This window comes from Rhinolophus sinicus, linkage group LG01 (assembly GCF_036562045.2).
Source record: "Rhinolophus sinicus isolate RSC01 linkage group LG01, ASM3656204v1, whole genome shotgun sequence".
Classification (NCBI taxonomy): Eukaryota; Metazoa; Chordata; class Mammalia; order Chiroptera; family Rhinolophidae; genus Rhinolophus; species Rhinolophus sinicus.
In genome coordinates, this window is record NC_133751.1 from 180783016 (window position 1) to 180804712 (window position 21697).

Below are 21697 nucleotides of genomic sequence, written 5' to 3' on the forward strand. Positions count from 1 at the left end.
GTAGGATAGACATCCTTTATTTCTCTAGAAAGCAGTTGCCATTAATGCTATCCTTAAGAATTCTTGGAAAGTCTACTCCTGGGAATTGATTTAGTGTCACAGGAATGCTCCTATCCTACTTTTGAGATGTTATGTCTTAATTGTACAAGGAAGATTTAGGACCCACACCTTTGGACAATCTGCCTACCAATTAAACTTCTTAAAAAAAAAACTGCGTGGCCCACTCAGTGCTTCTGTCATAATTATAATTAGTCTGTCCCTTTCGCCCCTCAGTGGGAGTAGGGGGAACTTGCAAGATTTAAATGAGTCAAAATAAAATTTATTTTTCAAATGCATGAATGGATGGCTTCCTATTTAAAAAGACATATATGTGTGTGTGTGTATATGTATATATATATATATATGGGCATGAAGACCCATGCCCCATCCTTTCTCTTGTCTCTTTGTTCTTGTTGGTTTGGAGGCCTTGGGTACTACTGGATTTTGCCTGTTTTGAGTACTATTTTCTTGTCTTATAATTGAGCTATGCTTATATTGCTAGCTCACTATTGAATATAGTATCTTCAATGATCCATGGAAATTCTGTAGGAAATCCCTTTAATACTGGAAAGTTTCATATTTCTAGTAATGGTTGATGAGATTATGCTGATCCATCTATACACTCTTATCTGATACTTTTTTGATTAATAGTATGCTTTTGACTGCTAACTGGGTTTAAGGCTAAGGATAGCAAGAGGTTATGGAACAACTTCCTCTCTGTAAAGCTTTTTTGCCCACATAGAGTCACACTTGGACCATATTACAACCATGTGAAAAAAAAAAAAGGAAAGTGATACAATTTTTTAAAGAGTCTGAATCCTCCAATAGGTAAGAAAGTATAGTATGCTATTAAATATGGGGTTGAGTACTTTATCAAATTTATGAACTTTGGCTTACTCATTCTTTTTAGTGGACATTTGTTTCAATTTTCCTCCTTATAAATTACTTTAGTAAAAATATCTTTATAAATGTATATGTTTGGGGGCTGGTATGAGTGTGCATTTATATGTATCCAGTTTAGAAAAAAAAATTCCCTAGGATTGAGAATATTTGGTTAAGTTTTAAATAATTTAATGCTTTGTAGTGTTACTTTCCAAAAAAGGATTGAATCAATTTATCCTGTTAACGGAAAGGAATGTGTCTACCTGTTGCTGTAAAGCCTTGTCAGAATTAGATTTCATGCCTTTTCTTTAGTTTTACCAATTCATTGTGTGAGACATACATCATAGTTTTATTTGTATTTCCTTACATATTTCCTAGGGTCATAGTGAGTATTTGAGAGAATATATTTAATCACCTCATAGAGTAGCTACATAATTCCATTTAATAAGAAATAATAGCTGTTATTAATAACAAGGTTAAATATTCTTTTTAAATGCTTGTTCACTGTTTATGTGAAGTCTGTTAACTGACCATTTATTCATTGACGATGTAGCTAACATTTTTAGCTGTTACTGTTTTTAAAAGGTTTGACTCATTTGGACAAGTGGGTGTGGTGTCAGGTTTATTGAGGTATAATTAACACACACTAAAATTCATCCTTGTTGATATATTGTTGTATACATTTTGACAGAGAGCACAGTTGTGTAACTACAACCATAACTAAGGTATAGAAAATTTCTATCACCTGTAAAGTTGCCTTATGCTTTTTTTAAGTCATTCCCCTCCCTTTACCTCTAGGCTGTAACAACCGCTGATTTGTTTTTGGTTCCTATAGTTTTACATTTTTCAGAACCATATTATATAAATGAGTTGTACAGTACCTAGCCTCTTGAGTCTGGCTTCATTTATTTAGCATAGTGCATTTGAGATTCATTCATGTTACTGAATGTATCAGTAGTTCATTCCTTTTTAATTCTGAATAGTATTCCATTGTATAGATGTACCCCAGTTTGTTAGTTCAGTCACTAGTTGAAAGATATTTAGGGGGGTTCATTCCTGATATTGGAAATTTGTGTCTTCTCTTTTTTCCCCCCTTAGTCTGGCTAGATGCTTTTATAGATCTTGTCAAAGAACCAGCTTTTGGTTTCATTTATATTGTTATTTTTCTGTTTATTTCTGCTCCTGTCTTTATTATTTTCTTTGTTCCACTTGCTTTGAGTTTAATTTGCTCTTTTTCTAGTTCCTTAGATGGAAGCCTAAATTATTGATTTGAGACCTTCTTTTCTAATAGAAGCACTAAATGTTGTACATTTTTTTTCTAATCAGTTCTTTAGTTGTATCCCGTAAAATAAAATTTATGTTGTATTTTCATTTTAATTCAGTTAAAAATATTTACTTTCTCTGTGGCTTCTTCTTGGCTTATGGATTGTTTAGAAGGATTTTGTTCAATTTCTAAATATTTGAGGGTTTTCCAGATAACTCTCTCTTATTGATTTTTAGTTTGATTCCAGGTCAGAGAACATACTTTCTGTGATTTCATTTCTTTTAAATTTGTTAAGGTATATGATCTACTTTACAAATGTTTCATGTGCTCTGTATTTTTTGATGTTGTTGGGTGAAGTGTTCTATAAATGTCAGTTAGGTAAAATTGATTGGTAGTAGTTTGCAGGTCTTCTATATCCTTTCTGATTTTTCTGTCTACATGTTTCATCAGTTACTGAGAGAGGAGTGTTAAATTCTCCAAACATGATAGTGGATTTTATTTTCATTTCTGTTGGTTTTGCTTCATGTATTTTGAAGCTTTTTTCCCCTAATATGCAGAAACATTTAGAATTGTGTGTTTTTGGAATTGATCTTTTTATCATTATGTATTTTCCTTTATCTCTGATAATTTTCTTTGTTCTGAAGTCTACTTTGATTAGTGTTTGCATGGTCTAGCTTTTCCATCCTTCCTATATTTCCATCGTGTGTGTGTGTGTGTGTGTGTGTGTGTGTGTAGTATTTGAAGGTGTAGAGAGCATGTAGTTGGGTCTTTTTTTTAAAATTTAGTCTGATGATCTCTGTCTTTTAATTACTGTGTTTAGATCATTTACATTTAGTGAAATTATTGTTTGGATATATGTCTACTATTATTCTTTGTTTTCCCTTCTGTTTTTTATTCCTCCCTCTCTTCTTGTCAACCTTCTTTTGGAATGTTAGAATATTTTTTAGTAATCTGTTTTCATTGATATATATTGGCTTTTTGACTCTTTTTGTATAGATTTTCGTTGTTGGTTGCTTTGGGTATTACAATATACATACCTAACTTTTCAAATAATAATTCAGGTGAAATGTACAAATCATACAATCAATCATATCCCTTGAGCTTCTCCTTTTTATGATGAAGTCCTCATGTATATTATATTTCTATACATTGCAAACCTTATATAGATCATATATATTATCATATGTATGTATCTGCTCCATTTGCCTGTATACAATTGGGCTGATAGTGATAATTGTTAAAAGGAAAACTCCTGATGGTAAAGGCTCTAATTGATAAAATTTGATATAGTCAAAAGCAACTTGGATCTTTATCGTAAGCTTTACATTAAAAGCAGTTGAAACAGAAGAAATTATTTTAGCAAAATAAACATGAAAATTGAAAAAATTAGAAATGGTTTACCTATGGTCTTTAATAAATTAATCAAAAAAATTAAGTCAACTTGGGATGGCCGGATGGCTCAGTTGGTTAGGGCGTGAGCTTTGAACAACAGGGTTGCTCGTTTGATTTCCACATGGGCCAGTGGGCTGCACCCTACACAACTAAATTGAAAACAGTGACTGGACTTGGAGCTGATGGGCTATGGAGAAACACACTGTTCCCCCACATTCCCCAATAAAATCTTTAAAAAAAAAATTAAGTTAACTCAATAGAGTTTGCACTTTGTTGGTAAAAAATTAATTAGTGTTATATACTCACAAACATACAATATAACATATCATATACACACTCATAGCCTTGGATGAGGACAGGAGGGACAAAGGCTTGAAGAGTCAGATAAGCTCACGGCCACATCTACTTTTTTTTAAAAATTGTATCTGAGTGTACATATGTATGTTTATATTCTGAAAAGTGTCAGGCAGTATTACCTGCTAGCTGTGTTTTCACTGATGGAATGGGGGAATATGGCACTGATAATTTTCGCTTCCTGCTTTATTCAGTTGTTTTGAAACAGCATGTTTCATTTGTATAATAAAAAGCTAGGGGTGGCCGGGTAGCTCAGTTGGTTAGAGCATGATGCTCATAATACCAGCGTTGCTGGTTCGATCGCCACATGGGCCACTGTGAGCTGCGCCCTCAACAACTAGGTTAAAGCAACTACTTGACTTGGAGCTGATGGGTCCTGGAAAAACACACTTAAAATAAATAAAAGTAAAAAAAACAACAACAACAACAAACCATCCATTTGTAGTATAGCAGTGATTTACAATGGAACATGTAAAAAAGGGGATTAAAAATAGAGTAAAAATGTTAGCACTGGGACTTGCTGTAAGCCTCTATTTGGGCTGTTTAGGAAATTTTTCCTTTTTTCTTTTTTTTTTTTTAAAGATTTTTATGGGGGAAGGGAACAGGACTTTATTGGGGAACAGTTTGTATTTCCAGGACTTTTTTCCAAGTCAAGTTGTTGTCCTTTCAATCTTAGTTGTGGAGGGTGCAGCTCAGCTCCAGGTCCAGTTGCTGTTTCTAGTTGCAGGGGGCGCAGCCCACCATCCCTTGCGGGAGTCGAACTGGCAACGTTGTGGTTGAGAGGACACGCTCCAACCAACTGAGCCATCCGGGAGGCAGCTCAGCTCAAGGTGCCGTGTTCAAATCCTAGTTGCAGGGGGCGGAGCCCACCATCCCTTGAGGGACTCAAGGAGTTGAACCGGCAACCTTGTGGTTGAGAGCCCACTGGCCCATGTGGGAATCGAACCGGCAGCCTTCGGAGTTAGGAGCATGGAGCTGTAACCGCCTGAGCCACCCGCCTGGCCCTACTTTTTCTTTTTGAGATGGCTCAGAAAAAACTTCTCGTGTATGTTCTCTGTTTTCATAGAAGTGATGTTCTGTTCATGAATCCAGTTATTATTATGAATAATTAACAAAGGAACAGCTGTGTAAAGGTGCCCCTGGATGGTACTTCTCATGTTATGTGTTAGACTAATTTCAAGATGAACCTAAGCCATTGGGCCCCACTAGATAATTTAGGGAGTACAAGCTAAACTAAATAAGTTGGGTTATCTTGCTGAAGAGGTATGCTGGCTGTTTTATTTGTGCTAGATTTCAGTCTTTTGAGGTCTTGGGATAGTGGCTGGTGAGGAGATAATGGATTATTAGTGAAGTGGACATGTGGCATGGCTGAACCACAGAGAAGAGTAGTGGATGAGGTTACAGAATAATAATAGAGGGGATAATAGGTAGTAATGTTAGAAGTAAAGTCACTATCAAATAAGCACATATACACCTAATCAAAACAACTAGGCACTAAAAATTTTATTGAGAAACACCTGTTACATCAGTGGGCAGAACTACCTTACTTAAATGCATAACCTTTAGTTTATTAAAATTGTTCTATTTTTCATTTTTAAAGAGATATTAATAATAATAATTCTCTTCAGACTTAAGATGTATTTAAAAGAGAAGTAATGTTTTAATTCATGCCTCCAAATTAGGCTGTATTTATTCTTATTTTACACATGAGAATACTCAGGCCCTGAGAGTTAAGTAATTTAGTATTTCAGAGTTGGTAAATGTGGGATTTCAACTCATGTCTATTTAGTTTTGAGGCCTGTGTTTTTAAAATCTTGTCACAGTATTAGTAATATAATTTAGCCCAAACTGAATGTCTGTTATGAAGTATCATACTAAGCTTGGGTGGTTTAAAAGAACACAAAAATAAGGCATAATATACTCATGTACCAGAAGTTCCTCCCTCTTGCTTCAAGTTGGAGGAATGTTGAATAGCACCTCTAAGACTGTCTGGTATAGGATTATCTTTAGTATTGAGGGGAGCATAGAGAAAAATTCCCTGGTAAATCAGTGGATAGCGTGATCTAAAAAAAATTGGTAGAACAGGTTGGAAAACAGGCATTTTAAGTAGAAATATTTTTCAGCGTTTTAAATCCATATCACGACTTGGTAAACAGAAGTATGCTTTGTTGCTGTTAGAAATTTCGAAACATACATGATTTCAGAAGTAAAGCATTGGTGATTCTAGGAGAAAAAATATCAATTGTTAAAAAAATTCATACTTTTTTATGTCATGTAATATCATTGTGGGTGGGTCTGCTTACTTGCCAACAGGTTTGTTTTCACATAGTGTGGAAATCTGTGAGTTTTTTTATTTATGGAAATCTGTTTTTATTGCTAGAAGTACAATTAAAAATATCAGCCTTATAAAATAAATTGTCAGAGGAGGATAAAGTTTGCTTATTTGTGTGTGGGTGTGTAAACCAGAAGATGTTTCCTCTTGAAATGCTCCAGATTGTTTTGTTGAAAGTTACTTTAACTGAATCAAGCTTAAATTATAAAAACTATCCTTGGAGATATTTTGGCCAAGAGGGAACATAACTAAGAGAAATGTTCCTCACATTGTTTCAAATAGAATTTTTGGGTGTGTCATTGTGAAATATTTCGTTAAATCTTTCAGAAAAAATCCTAGATTAGTATTGCCTTTTTTTTTTTTTTTTTTTTTTGAAATTTTTACCTGTGAATGCTTTTATTGGGTCAAAAATGAAGACATACTAGAGCACCAATTTATTTTATCCACTTTTTGGATATTTTCTTTGCTTGAGATAGTACTTTCCTAGAATTATGGTTGCAAATGACAACCCAACTGAACACTAGGTAGAATGACAATAGAATTGATGAAATTCTGAATTATCAAGAACTTGGATAGAACTGCCCACAAGGATGAGATGTCTTCAGGATACTTTCTCATAATTTCTTAATCTTTCATCTCTATCTGTTAGCTTCATTTTGTCCTACTGTCTCAAAGCAACAAGTATTTATTGAATACCTATTATGTGCTAGACATGATTTTAGTTGTTGGGGAAACAAGTGATGAAATAAGACAGACTAATTCTATGTCCTTAAGAAGCATACTTTCTAATGTAGGGACTTCCTTTATATAGCAGGGAACAAGGCCTTGGACCATTCCAGATTCTCGTTTTCGTCTGTAAGACCCCTGAGGCAAGAGGGTTTCTTCCCCACCAATTCCAGCTAGAAAATTCCAGGGAAGGACTATGTCAGATTGTGTGCCTACTCCAAAATCAGTTCTTGCACCCAGAGGATGAGGTATTGTTATTAACTAAGTCATTTACACACGCTGTTCAGGGACCAGAGTCTGTTACCAAAAGCAGGGAGGCGGTGGGGAAAGAGTGTATACTAGACAAAGCTAGCAGCTCTTCCTTGGTGTTTGCATTTTGAAGTTTGATTCCTTGTATTCAATGCTCAAATAAACCTAACACATATCAACGTTTTACTAATTTTGAAAATGTGAAAGTATTGGTCTTTCTCCATTAAATGTAGGGTAATTGTGATCTTCAATCCAAAGAGTCAAATAACTTAATGATTTAATACATAGTTTCCCATAGAGTTTATCTTATTGACAGGAAAGTTGTAGTCTTGTAAATTATAAAGGCACAGTTTTGGAAATTAAGATTACATGATGTTTTAGTTTAGGTTCTTCTAAAAGAAGATCCTGACGCAAAGACTTCTTTGGTTGATCCTCGGAAGGGATGATAAGTAGGGAAGAGACAGGGAAGGGATAAAAGCCTTAGGGTGCATTAATAACTGGTATACCACAGTGGGCAGCTGGAGCTCAATCTTGCTGAGCACCTCTGGTAGATCATGTAGAACATATCTCAGAATTGTCCCATTGAGGGACGAGGATGCTAGGGCATTTTTCTACCATCTCTTGCTTTAGGTGTGTTAACTCCTAGGCACTTGCTGCTTGCCCTGCTGCCAAATTGAATGTGCTTCTTTAGTTAGAGAAAACTCTCTTTTCGAGAGGTACAGATGCTTGAGAAATTGCCCAGAGAACTTCATAGAAATTTCAAGTGCCTGCCGTAGTGGCTCTGAATGGGTATAGGGGTAGGGTGGGCGATTGATAGATTTAGCTATAAATGGTGAAAGATATTGTATATCCTCAGAATAGGCGAGTTTTTCCTTTGGTTTTCACCAATATGCCATATATTGCTAGAACAACGTAAGTACCTATACTAACCATGCCCCTCTCACCCTCGTTTAGCTTATTTGCTTTACATTATGGTAGTTAAGACTGTCTGTTGAAACATGTGTCAGTCACTCAACAAAGCAAAGGTTTATTATGGCCATTGTAGGTTGGGCAGCTGCTTGGCAGAGCTCCCCTCCAACCAGTGACTCAGAGACACAAGCCAAAACTCCACTATCTCCGAGTTCTTTCTGTCTACTGTGTAGACAGGAGAAAACATGGAGAAAGAAAGGTACACCTACCCACCTGTTCTTACGTTAGCTTTGGATGTGACACTTTAGACTGAAAAGGAGACACTAACTTGTCTTTGACCCATTCAGCAATGAAGAATTGTCACTCAGCTTTCAAAATTTCATTAATTTTAATGGTGGTCTCCAAGGCCTGTAAATCACATTTCTTCTTCCTTAATTGTATATTGCACATGTACAATTAATTACTTTTTCCTTTATTGAGGGTACATCACAAACAGTAAAAAAAAATGGCAGTTATTTAAATTTTCTCAAAATTGAAGATTCTTGCCTAAGTCATTAATTTGGCATCTAGCAAAGAAATGCAGAATTTCTTAATTTCCTCTTTTTTTTTTATTATTTTTTTTATATTTTATTAAATTTATTGGGGTGACAATTGTTAGTAAAATTACATAGATTTCAGGTGTACAATTCTGTATTACATCATCTATAAATCCCATTGTGTGTTCATCACCCAGAGTCAGTTCTCCTTCCATCACCATATATTTGATCCCCCTTACCCTCATCTCCCACCCCCCACCCCCTTTACCCTCTGTAATTTCCTCTTTATAATTAAAGTTTTGGCACCACTTGTTATATAAGTTTTCAAAAGGGTTTTTCCAGTGGCTGATTTATTCTACATGACTAAAAGTACAGTTTCATATAAAACTTTAATGATTTTCATGGATTATAGTATGTTTTCTAATCCAATCTAAAGTTTCTTTTTAAAATAAGGTTTGCATTAGTTTCATCATATGGTGGTTTAGATAAAAGGCCTGTGTGCTTCGGATTTTCAAACACATAATGCTGAGGAAGTGAACACCTCACCTTTTTCCAAAATACATGAAAATCCTCCTCAGTTTCAGCTGAAAACACGAGTCCAGGAAAACAGTCAGTAGAGGAGGGCATGTTGAACATGAGGCCTCAGCTCAGGATATGTGTTTCTCTTTAGGTAACTAACTCATGCTCATTCTTCAGGTCTCAGCTTGGTGACACTTCTCTTTCATAAGCTTATGGGGCGGTCTGCACTTCTCCCTTCTCCATTAGGTTTCTGGTTGCTGTTTGGAACCTGCCTATCCCATCAGACTGTAAACAAGCATAGGGCCTGGGATATGTTGGTTTCAAATAATTTTTAATTTTAAAAACTAAAAATAGTATGTCTACGTGATAAAGTTCATGCCTTTCAGAGGATTTAAGGTGAAAAATATTCTCCATGGCCCCTATTAACAATTTTTAAAATATTTTTGCAGAATTTTTATATAGTGATAGATACATCTCACACACATACATATATTTTATAAACTATTGACACATTTAGTAGAGTGGTATCATACTGTATACAAAGTGACACATATTTTTATTGTTAAACTTGGAGAGATTTTTACACATAGAGCTACCTCTTTTGGAAGGACTATATTTTTAATTTTTTGCAATATAACTTACATAGAGTAAACTTCTTTCATTTTATTGAAATTGAATTTCTTACGTAGGTGTATCATAATTTAATACATGTTTATTGAGGTGGCAGGAGAGGCATATATGTAGATTAATATTTGAAATTATTATCAAGTATGTATAATGTACTAATGATACTAAATGCTCTGTATAGATTTTTAGAAAACCATCTTCAGAAGTCTTAAATGGAGTATTGTAATTATCCCCATTTTCACAGATGGGGAAACTGAAAGCACAGTTTTACATGTAAATAACATGTAAAATCATACAGTTAGTAAGTGACAGATCAAGGTTTTGAATCTAGAGTCTGGTGACAGAGCTCTGTTTTAGACGCTGTATTCTGCTGGCTGTTCCTAGGAGCACTAGGAAAAATGGGAAATACAGGCTGAGGCAAATTTGGAGGAGTTTTCAAATGCTAGATGAAGATTATAGATTTTATTCAATATGTGTTGTGGAATCATTGAAAACTTTTGAGAGAAATAGTAACCTGAACAAGGTAACAGTGGGACGGGATGGAGGGAGGGAGAAGCGGGAGGCAGACTCGTTTGGTGCGGTTGTCAGAGCAAGAAGTAACCAAATCTGAAATGAGGACAGTAGTAATGGGTATGCAGAGGAAGGAATGATTAGAAAGGTTTTGTCCTTGAGTGTTTGGCAGATGGTTTTTCATAAATGAAGTGAGCCTGTTGCCTCAAGAGAAACAACTGACAGTATTTGCTGCTAATGATAAAATTTGAGCTTTTCGGTGAAAATCAGAAATTTGGAAAACTTGTATCTGCCGTTGTGAGTTAGACTACTTCCCAACATTTAGAGAATTTTCTAATAAATTTAGGTGGTGATATTAATAAGTAGGATTTTGTGCTGTTGTTTAATGAAATGTTACCAACATTTGGAAGATCTACGTAACTCAGTGAACCAGTATTTTCCAAATGACCAATACATGTCACAAAAACCATACAGGAATAGAATATCCATAAATTGCAAGACGGATGAATAGATTTTATTGTAATAGAGTATGAAAAACTCACTAATGTGATTTCAGATTCCACATTGCAGCTAACCCTTAAGTCACCAGTGTCAAATTTGGCTATAGTATCAAAGAATAACCACAGTTTTCTGAGAATGCTATTAAAAGACTCCTGAGCTTTTTCCAACTACATATCTATATAAAGACAGATTTTGTTCAACTACTTCAACCAAAACAACATTTCGCAACAGACCTACTGCAGGAGCAGCTAGGAGAATCCAGCTGTCTTTTATTAAGCCAGACATTAAAGAGATTTGCAAAAATGTAAAACTGTGCCAGTCTTCTGACAAATTTTTTTTTATAACAATGTTCCTAAAGATTTGTTATTTATGTAAGCATGTAATGGGTTTATTATAGATAGTTTAAATGAATTAATTGTTAAATAAAAAAAGAAAGCTATTGTCTTGGTGAATGTTACAGTTTTTGGTTAGGAGGGTTACAGGAGGGGAAAGGGTAAGTGATTTTGGGAGGCCAAGAGTGCTTCTACCTCAGGGCTCTTGTTCTTCTCTCCAGCTGGATCACTCACATGCTCTTACCTTTCTCCTGTGTCTGTTCTAAGGTCTCTAAATGTCACCTCACCAGAAAGGCCTTCCCTAACTATTGTACAAAATGGTAACCCGTACAACATGCTCCCCAAACCTCTTTGCCCTTCTTTGTTTTTCTCTGTTATTATTAGCATCTAACATATTACTTGCTGGTTTTATGGTCTCACTTTCCCTACTAGAATACATGTTTTACAATATCAGGGACCTTTCTGTTTTGTTCATTCCTATATCTATAATACATACTCAATAAATGTTTCATGAGTCTTGTGGAAGGTTCGCAACACAGGAAGAAAATTATAGAAATGATAGGTTCAGAATTCCTTGTAGCTGACCTTCTAGACGTATATGGAAGGCATTTTTAAATTTATGTCTCTTGCAAGGAGGGGGACGGGGGAGAATTGAAGCTAATGGTGTGGATGTTAACAAGTACAGCTTGATGCATGCACTGATTGATACTTAAATTCTAAAGTACCTTTTGAAATAGGAAACAAATTAAATTGTTTCCTTTTTTATTTTGTTGTTTTATTGTCAGTCTTTGAAGATTGATGTTAACAAGCATTTATTAGTTGCAAATGGATCTGTTTATTTTAGTTTTTAAAAAAATTGTTTGCAAGAAATGGGAAAGACTATTTTGGAGAGCCCAGAAAGGAGATACAGCATGCTTATGAACTAAGGTAACATGAACTTGGGTTACAGCTGGGTGATGTGTGTGCTAGAGGGCTAAGTCCTTGCTTCATCACAAAGCATTTCCTCTGTCTGTTTCAGACTTGAATTCAGTGTAAAAAAGTTGCTAGTGCTTCCTTTAGAGTGATGAATTAAAAGCCAATCATTCCTTCCTTCCCATTTCGTAAAGCTTTTTTTCTTTTCCTTTAATAACGAACCTTCTTTAAAGGGTCATGATGTCTAGCTTATCACTTCCTGGTCATGCCGCAAACTATCCAGTGTGTCTTCTGCTGTTGACTTGACTTTATTGAAATGCTCTTGAAAGGGAGTGCAGTGTCCTCTACATGCTAGGTATTTTATGTTTGTTTTTCCTTGTGTTTAATCCTCATAGCAATCCAGAGGCAGCCTCTTTCCCAAACTTGTTTTTCTTTGCAGGTCCCTGAAATGTTCTTGTTTTCTGGGGTTCCATTCAGTAGTCACTTCTCTTAACATTTCATCAGCTGAGCACCTAGCTTTAACCTGTTTAACACAGATTACTTCTAAATTTCTCCTGGCACAGAGCTCTAGATATTCTTGTACACACATGAAAGTGTAAAACTGCCTATTAAGTCTCAATTTAATATCCTATAGCTGTATCAAACTCAGTGAGTTTGAAACTGAACTAATTATATCCTCATTGCCTAAGTATGAGACTTGGGGAAAGCACAGTAATGCTAGATGCTATTTACGTGTCTGGGCTTTGTACATAAACCTTCTCACTTAATCCTCAACAGCAACCCCATTATTTTATAGATGCAGTGAGAGAGAGTCAGAACAGTTAAGTAACTTAACCAGGTGGCAAATATAACTGATAGAGTTGGATTTGAACAGGATCAGGATAGTTTCAAATTTCATATTCTATCCTCTCTGCTGCATTTCTGCCTCTGTCCCTTCAACATGAACACAGTATATATAGTCACCTCTACGAGGACCCGATACTGCGATCTCTTGAATGGTTCTGAAATATTTTATGTTTCTTGGTTCTAGTTGCCATGCTCACTTGGATTATTGCATGGCAGTAATCCAATAATCCACTTAATAGATCTTCCTAACTCAATTTTTCTCCATCTATACTGCTTTCTAAAAATTTGTAAAATGCAAATCTCATTTCATTTCCTCTCATTGCCTTCAGGATAAAATCCAAAATCCTTAGCACAGCATTCACGACCTTTGCTGGCCAATTACGGTCCTTTTGTTTCAGCCATTACAATGTACATGTAGTTCTTAGAATATGTTTCACCATTTCTTTTTTGTTCTTTTGGCATGCCCTTTCCCGCTCCATCACTGTCAAATACCCACATTTAAGGGTTGGATCAAATGCCGCCTTTCACATAACCTCTGTCCTTCTAGGCATTTCCTCTCTCCGTGAGTATCCTTCACTTGTGATCACTAGCACCTGGTCATACCTCTTGTAGGTGTGACCTCTTGTAGGTAGGGAGCCTCTGAGATGCTCCTGATTGGTCCCACTTCCTGGTGTTCCTGCCTTGTTTAGTTCCCTCCCCTTGAGTGTGAGCTGGACTTAGTGACTCAATTCTAACAAAAGAATACAACAAAAGTGAAGGGATGTCATTTATTAAGTTACAAAAACAACTTGAATCTTGCTCGCCCTCCCTCACTTATTCTCTGTCAGAGTCTTCGTTCTGTTGGGGTAGCAACTTGCTATATTTAAGTAGTCCTGTGGAGAAGCACAAGTGCCAAGAAATGGATGTCTCCAGCCAACAATGGTAAGGACCTGAGGTCTGCCATTAGCCATATGAATGAGCTTGGAAGCAGATTCTCCTCTGTTTGAACCTTGGTAACCGCAGCCCCATTGATTGAAATGTTGTTCTGTGGTGCATGACTATATGCTTTACTCTTTATAGGGAAATGCTGGAAACAACCCAACTCTCCATCAATAGGCTATTGGATAACCAAATTATAGTATATTGTTTTAGTCTGGGTTCTCCAGAGAAACAGAACCAATAGGAGATCTGTCTCTCTCTCTCTCTCTGCCTTCCTCTCTCCCTCCCTCCCTTCCTCCCTCCCTCCTTCTTTCCCTCTCCCCCTCTCCCCCCCCATCCTGTTGACACATTGGATAGACAATAGATAGAGATTTATTATAAGGAATTGGCTAATGCAGTTCTTGTAGTTAAGTCCCACCGTCTGTAGTAGGCAAGCTGGAGATCCAGAATTATCAATGGTATACTTCCAGTTTGAGTTCAAAGGCCTGAGAACCAGGAGAGCAGATGCTCTAAATTCTAACCTGAGTCAGAAGGCAGAAGACCAATATCCCAGCTTGAAAGCAGTCACACAGAGAAGGAATTTCCCCTTATTCAGCCATTTTTGTTCTACTTAGGTCTCTAATGAATTGGATAAGGCTCATCAATATTGGGGAGGGCAATTTGCTTTACCCAGTCTTCCAATCCACATGTTAATCTCATCCTGAAACACCCTCCCAGACACACCCAGAATAATGTTTAACCATCTTCTGGGTACCCCATGGCTCAGTCAAGTTGACACATAAAATTAACCATCACATATTTCCATACGGTAGAATACTCCTCAGCAATAAAAAGGAATGCTAATACACAAAAGGATCAATCTCACATTGTGTTGAGTGAAAGCAGCCAGACACAAAAGAGTACATACTATGTGATTACATGTATAGTTACATGAATCATTGAATCATTTTTTTTTAGGAGGGCACAGCTCACAGTGGCCCATGCAAGGATCGAACCGGCAACCTTGATGTTATTAGCACATGTTCTAACCAACTGAGCCATCTGGCCGACCCCCATATGACTTTTTTTTTTCCCTTTCCCCCCAACTCCGAGTCAAGCTGTTGTTCTCAGTCTAGTTGTGGAGGACACAGCTCTCTGGCACATGTTGGTATTACAAGCATTGCTCTCTACCTGGCTGAGGCCGTCGTCTGCTCATGCCGGGAGCCCACAGCGGCCCACGGCGGCCCAGCGCCAGGGAGAGCTGTTCACAATCTATCTGTAGAGGGCGCTGCTCACTGCACCATGTGGGAATCGAACCGGCGACTTCAGTGCGGGGAGCACAGTGCTCCAACCACCTGAGCCACTGGGCTGGCCCTATATGACTTTTTAAAAAGGCAAAACTAACCTCTGACCGAAAGCAGGTCAGAGTTTACCTCAGGTCCAAGGGTGGAGAGCAGTGGCTTCAAATAGGCATGAGGAATTGTTTTAGGTTGATGGCAATATTATTTTTCTTTTCTTTTTAATTAAAATTTATTGGGGTGACTGGTTAGTAAAATTACATCGGTTTCAAGTGTACAATTCTGTAATACATCACCTATATATCACATTGTGTGTTCACCACCCAGAGTCAGTTCTCCCTCTGTCACCATATATTTGGCTCCGATTACCCTCTTCTACCAACCCCTCCCCCCTTACCTTCTGGTAACCACTAAACTATTGTCTGTGTCTATGAGTTTTTGTTTGTCTTGTTATTTTGTTGCTTTCAGTTTTATATCTCACATATCAGTGAAGTCATATAATTCTTGACTTTTTCTGACTTACTTCACTTAGCATAATAATCTCAAGATCCATCCATGTTGTCACAAATGGTACTATTTCATTTTTTCTTATGGCAGAATAGCATTCCATTATGTATATATGCCACAACTTCTTTATCCATTCATCTATTGAAGGACATTTTGGTTGTTTCCATGGTCTTGGCCACTGTAAACAAAGCTGCAATGAACATTGGAGGACACGTGTCTTTACAGATAAATGTTTTCAGATTTTTTGGGTAGATACCCAGGAGAGGGATTGCTGGGTCTTATGGTAATGCTATTCTTAATTTTTTGAGGAACCTCCACAGTGTCTTCCATGGCGGCTGCACCAGTCTGCATTCCCACCAACAGTGTATGAGGGTTCCTTTTTCTCCACAGCCTCTCCAACACTTGTTGTTAATTTGCGTTGTTGATGATAGCCATTCTTACTGGGGTAAGGTGATATCTCACTGTGGTTTTTATTTGCATTTCTCTGATGATTAGTGATGTTGAACATCTTTTCGTATGTCTATTTGCCATTTGTATGTCTTCTTTGGAGAAATGTCTGTTAAGGTCCTCTGTCCATTTTTTAATTGGATTGTTTTTCTTGTTGTTGTTGAGTTGTATGAGTTCCTTATATATTTTGGATATTAGCCCCTTATCGGAGGCATTGTTTGTTTGCAAATATCTTCTCCCATTTGGTTGGTTGCCTCTTTGTTTTGTCGATACTGATGGCAATATTTTAAATCTTGATTGTGATCATGATTAAATGGGTGTATTTGTTCCTCAAAACTCTTTAAATTGTACACTAAAAAAGGGGTCGTTTATTTTATGAAAAGGAAAACTTATGTTTAACAAAATAATAATTACTAATTGGATTTTTAAATTTCTAGAATAGTTCTTTTTTTTTGGATATCATGTCTATAGGAAATCAGTTTGGCTAAATTAATCATTTAGTTCTTATTAGGATTAATTATTAATTAGATGCTACTGTGCCTGTATCAGTTATTAGTTAATGTTTTATTGAAAACTGAGTGGAGAAATTAACTGAAAAGAAACAGGAAATAACTGAAGAAATGAAATTATAAATAAAGTATGGAAATACTTTTTTCCTGAATCTTCTTTCTTATGTAAGTTTATCATTTCAAAACAAACGTAAATTTTAATATCTAATATTCTGTTGTGTATTTTCCATCACTTTCCTTTTTCTCCAATTTTGAACATTATTTATGATTTTTACTATTGCAAATGTAATGAATATCTTTGAATTTAAAGCCCTTTTCCACATTTGGTTATTCTGTATACATACCTAGATACAGAATCATTGAATCAAAGATTATGAATTTTCAAAATATAGGCAGTAATTTCACATGTCAAATTTAAAAGATATTAATACATTTGGGAAGACAGTGAAATACCTCCCTTGTACCGCTCTGTCTGCCTGCCTTCCAGTTTCCCTTCCTGGAGGCAGCCAGTGTCATCAGTTTTTTGTATTTCTTTCCAGAGATATTTTGTGTGTGTGCACGCACGTGTGTGTATGTGTACATGCCTGGCATGTAGGAGGAAGTTTGGATAGTGGGTAAATAGACATATACTTTTATAAAAATTTAATCATACTATGCACACTATTTAAGATAAAATCAACTATATTTAATTTTAGTTGAATTTATTAAGAGAAAGAAACTAAAATGAAACTGAAGGAACTTCCTTCAATTTAAATGTTTCTTTATCAAAAGAAAAGATCTCTGTAAGATTAAGAAGAGAGATTAGGAGTATTATTTTTCAAATACTGGTAATGTATAAAAATACATAAATTGCCAGTAAACTATGATTATTTTAGAACTCACTAATTTAAATGCAAATAAAATGGTATTTTTCATCTTCTATAGCTTGCCAGAAAGAGATAAAATGCACTTCAGAATGTGGACAAATGTGTATTCTTGTGAGGTCAAAATCCTTTGTGGTAGAAGGCAATTTGACAGTACTTACATTTTTAATCTGTGTGTATCCTTGGATAGTTGACATCTAGGAAGTTTTTTTAAAGTGTAGAAAAATATGTATCGGAACTGAAAATGACCATCAACATGGGATTAAGTTATGGTGTATCCATTCAATAGGATACTATACAGCTATTAAAAATAGTGATGTGTTATAGATTTATATTTATTGCAATGGAAATTGGTCTTTGACATGCCCTTTTTGTTTCTCAACAATAAGAAATAGCATGCCAATAGGACCTCATTTGTATAAAATTGTACGTGTGTATAAGTCTAGACAGTTCTGGAAATATTCATGAAAATGGTGAGCTCAGGGTGGTGCCTTACTGGGATTTTGGTTTGTTTTGGTGCTGCTAGATTTCTGTATACTGAATATTTATCATTTTTATACTTCAAGAAGGAAAGGTGTTTTCCTACCCTGTTTCGACAAATGAATATGTGTGGTATATCCCTTCTTCTTGTTAAATGACTGTGGATAACAGGAACGACAGCCTTTAAGCCAGGACCTGATCAAGTTCTACAAACACCTAAATCTAACAAGGTCTGTAGAACCTTTGTAATACCTAGGGGCCATGGTTTGGAATGCTCTGCTGACTGCTGTTGAGCTACACGGGAACCAGTTGGACTGGTACAGATCGTTGGGAAGTTCTGAACTCTAGATAGAGCTCAAGGCATTGACTGAAATTTTTCATGCCACACCCTGCTATTAACTTCTATAAGGATTTGATTTTAAAGAACAAAGTCAAGTTTGAACCTTTGTTTTATTGTTTTGATTTACTTTTTAGCTTTCTTGAGGTATAATTAACAAATAAAATTGTAAGATAGAGTCTTGATTTGATATCCATATACGAGGTGTTATCAAACAGTACAGTGACTGTTTAAATAAAAAAATTATTACAGTAAAAGACACATTGCCACTAATCCTCCTCAAAATACTCCCCCTCAGTTTGAATGCACTTGTACCATCATTCTTGCCACTTTCTGAAGCAGTTCTAGAAGTCCTCTTTCGTGAGTGTCATTAGTTGTGCTGTCGTGGCTGCCTCAGTGTCCTGAATCCTGTTGACTTTGGGGAAGAGCCAGAAGTCGCATGGTGCCAGATCCAGTGAATAAGGTGGATGAGGACACACTGCAATGTTTTCATTTGACAGAAATTGTCATACCAGAAGCGATGTGTGTGACATGGAGCGATGTCATGATGGAGGATCATTTAAAGCACACTTTAAAACACACCTTCTCTCAATCTAGCTCACACCCAACTGAGTACACAGAACAAGTTGAAACTTGTCATACACTGTTACTAAGGTTCGACGCACCCCTTTCTATATTGAAGGTCCCTGCCTTTCTGTTGGATGGCACTCGGCAGAAGCATTCACTGTATTTTGTGACCACAACAGAAAGGCTCCGTGTCACACATTGCTTCTGGTACGGCAATTTCTGTCAAATAAAAACATTATGTTGTGTCCTCATCCACCTTATTCACTGGATCTGGCACCCTCTGATTTACGGCTCTTTCCCAAAGTCAAAATGATCATGAAAGGAAAACATTTTGAATGGATTCAGGACATTGAGGCCACAATGACAGCGCAACTATAGACACTCACGAAAGAGGACTTCCAGAACTGCTTCAGAAAGTGGCAAGAACTATGGGATAAATGTGTTCAAAGTGAAGGGGGGGTATTTTGAGGGGGATTTATAGCAATCTGTCTTTTACTGTAATAATTTTTTTAAAATTTAAACATTCACTGTATCTTTTGATCACACCTTGTACATTGTGAAAGGATTTCTGACATTTAGTTTATTAACACATTCAGACTCATATTTATCTTTTTTGTTTTTTATTTTTTGGTGAGAACATTTAAGTTCTACTCTCTAGCACATTTCAGTAATACAACAGTGTTAAGTATAATTACCATGTTATACATCAGATTCTCAGACTTACTTATTTATCTTTTAGCTGAAAGTTTTTACCCTTTCATCATCCTCTCCCTATTTCCCCCCATCTTCCTGGCAACCTCTTTTCTACTCTGTTTCTATGAGTTTCACTTCTTTATTTTTTTGATTCCACATTTATTGATTTACTTTGGATTAACAAGAGAGTATATGAATTTATTGCATGTACCTGCCCTTGCTGATAGTGACAATAACATTAGAAGTCAGTTTCTTCTATGCCAACTGTCAGGTACTGTCTTAATCCTTGGGATGGGGGGAAGTCAAATTATTGCTCTCCAATATCTCACTCTCTAGTGGAGCCCTGGAACAGTCAAGGAACCATTTCAGTGAACCACGCTACGGCAGCACACAGGAGGGCTTTTAACGTAGATGTTGATGTGTTTCTTAAAGAGGAATTAGCCAAACCAAAGAAAGGAATATGAAGGTAATCTAGGTAGAGACAAAGGCCTGGAGGCATGCAAGGGCATGGCACATGTTAGGAACTGCAAGTTGTTCAGCATGGTAGGGATTGAGGCAGTGCAGGTAAGTGAGGCTGGAATGGCCAGAGCATGAAGGGTCTTGTCAGTTGTCCAAGAATCTCTTCCACTGGACTTCCTTATAAATAGAGTATAGCCTTTGTGCATGTAGGCTGGGAATCTTTGAGTCATCTTTGACTCTTAAGACTCCCTTCCCTCCTTTTCTCCCTCATTGTTAGGCACCAAATCCTATCAATTTTGGGAACTTGGATTGAAATGGAATGACAAGCTATTATAGACATAGACTATTCTTTACAGCAGACTGTAACTTAGTCTGTTTACTTTCTAGGGCTTAGTGCTGGCTCACAGACCCTTAGTAAATGTTTAAATGAATGAATTACAGGAAGGGAGTTCAAAACAGAAAATGTTTAGTATTTTTACATATGACTATGTATAACTTTTCTATTCTCCATTTCGTTATAGAAAATCTAATAGTCTTAGTGCCTAGTTGAAAGGTCAACTTTAAATAAATAAAAATCTTGAAAGTTGAATCAGACCCATTAGTAAGGTATGTTTGATTAGTTATAGTGGTAGAAACAGCATTATAGTTAGGGAAGAAAAGTACCAGACAACTTTTAGCAATCTGGTTTTAATGAATATGCATCAGTTTACATAGTGTGTATGCCTTTTCCCTCCTTAGCTTAGAGCAGTCTTCTTGTGGCTGTCCCAATAGAGATTAATTTTTTTAGAGGAAAAGCTGTGAACGTGAATGTTTATTGCTTTTCACTTATCACAGTAATGTGGGTGCGTGCTTTCTTTCTGAAGTTAATAGGTATGTACTGCATTTCTTTTCTGTTTACTATAAAAGGAAGACTATGCAGAGATGGCTAGTGTTTGCAACAATTAGGCATTGTTTTACTGAAATAATTGTGCCATTTTAAAAGCAAATCTGAGGCACAGCTGTAAAGCAGCTTTAATGATTATCAGCAACAGCTGCTGTAAATATTAATCTTAGTGGAATTAAATCTGTTGTTATCTGGGTCACATAACAGCAACTGAACTTTTATACTTGTAGCTATGCAAGACCCTTATTAAGACATAATGTAATACAAGTGGAAGAGAGGTGTCTTAAAGTGTTTTCATATGTGGCTAAGAAGAGCAAGGTGTTTGTTGTATAGAACTAGAATGATGGCAGTATAATCATACTTACGCATATATTTATGTTCAATATTTTTTAAAGCACTTTAATTTTTTTAAAATTTTATTTTATAGCATAAATTAGCCAAGCCTACTACCTTCCTTTATCCAAAACAGAAGATATGAGGGTGGTTCTTCTACATCATCTCTAACTTCCCATTACCTCTAGTTTTTTCAGTTTTTATTTTTGGCTTACATCTGAGTACATAGCATGTAGCTTGGAATGGAAAAGATTTTTGCATATGTGGCCTTAGTTATAGCTCCTATAGCCTGGTTAATACGGTTTCTTACAGTCTATTTATTTTAACAAAATCTCACTAAGATACGTGTGTCATAGAGCCGATTACAGTGGAATTTTATCAGTAACTTTATCTTAGCTGCCTTATATGCTTTTGAGTATAGATGGTATAGTGATAAATGAGTGTTTTACGTATCATACCTCTGTAATCTTAAAACCAAAATGATCATTTAAAAA

General features: G+C 36.2%; 1 protein-coding gene across 2 annotated transcripts in view; it reads left to right on the top strand.

The window, feature by feature from the left end:
- The window catches only part of FAM117B (family with sequence similarity 117 member B), a 65003-nt gene that overhangs the window by 11920 nt on the left and 31386 nt on the right, over positions 1–21697 (top strand). The window lies entirely within an intron of this gene.